Genomic DNA, 1434 nt, shown 5'->3' on the forward strand with positions numbered 1-1434 from the left:
CCTATAAAGAAGGAATTTCGAGGTTCTGGGAAATTGCAAACTGCATTTTCCCCCTCTCTCTCTTCTAGTAATAGAATCCGTTTGCCATAGAGTAAGGGTGCCTAACGGAAGACAAAGCTGCCCAGTCTCAGACAATCCCCTGACCCTGCAGAGAACACATGACCTTAAGGTTTTCCTGAGCTATAAGGATGGATACCAGGCCTGCCCTAGGAGCAGGTTCTGAGGAGACCATGGATCTTAGCATTTTTTTGTTTCATAAGCCAGGGAGGTCTTCAGAGAATAAACACTGATGCTTAGACATGGTACAGGGTACTTTCCGCTAACGTGCAGATCCTTCACGGTGACAGCCCGGCGTCTGCCTGAATCCCTCCTGAGCAACAAGCTCACTTCCTTGAGAGAGGCCTGCTCCTCTCTTGAGCCTTCCCTACTCGAATACTCTACTCATCCCATTCCTTAGACTCGCCCAGTGTCCATCACCCTGAAGCTTCTGCTCAGCGGACTGGGTCTGTGTCTTGTAAAACCAACCTGATCACAGTCACATGATAGGTTTTTCCTACTATTTGAAAACAGTCACAATGTTGGTAAGGCAAGCATCTGAGGGGCTGAGGCAGGAGGATAGCAAATTCAAGACGAGTCTGAATATTTTAGCAAGGCCACATCTCAAAAGGAAAAAGAGAAAGTTAAAGAGCTGGGAGTGGAGGTGTGAGATGGCTCAGCAGGTAGAGGCGATTACTGCGTGTGGTGTGTGCACCTGCAGTCCAGCACTCCTACCAGGAGGTGGGAGGCGGGGACCAGAGAGTCCGCTGAAGCTGCCAGGCTGGTCAGCCTTCCTTCTGCAGCCCTGCCGAAAACAAGAGAGACTGCCTCAGCACGAGAGGAGGACAGAGCTGACATCACAAATTCTCCACTGACTTCAACATGAACGCTGTGCTGTACAGCCCACAGCATGAGCTATTGTAGCTGTGATCTTGGTTTTGAATGATGCGCTTATTAGGCAAGCAAAACTAGAAGAAAGGATAGCAAGTGGCGGGTAGAGAGACACAGCATCCAACAGTGATTGCTCAGAAGGCAAAGGAGCGGTGTCATCACATCAGGCGCTCACAAACGGGCAGAAGTCCCCTGGCAACATCCCACTGAAGCAGCCAGCTGGAGCTCTGGCTGAGAGTGTCTGAGACAGCGGAGAGTGAGGCCCAGGTAAATCACACATAGCAGCGGAACAGAAACATCACAGTAGGCACTTACAAACACCCAGCCGAAATGGCTGGGACACTGAAGAGTACATGTGCTCAAGTTTCTGATCCAGATTTCCAGGCAGTGCAGAATATTTAATCCTTGGGTGAACTTCTGCTTCTGTGTTCTTGGTATATGCATTTTAATATTATGGTATAAACAATAGTCATTTCTGTTGGAAACAGTTTCCCTTCTAGCTGTTCT

The sequence above is a fragment of the Acomys russatus genome, chromosome 20 (assembly GCF_903995435.1).
Source record: "Acomys russatus chromosome 20, mAcoRus1.1, whole genome shotgun sequence".
Taxonomy (NCBI): Eukaryota; Metazoa; Chordata; class Mammalia; order Rodentia; family Muridae; genus Acomys; species Acomys russatus.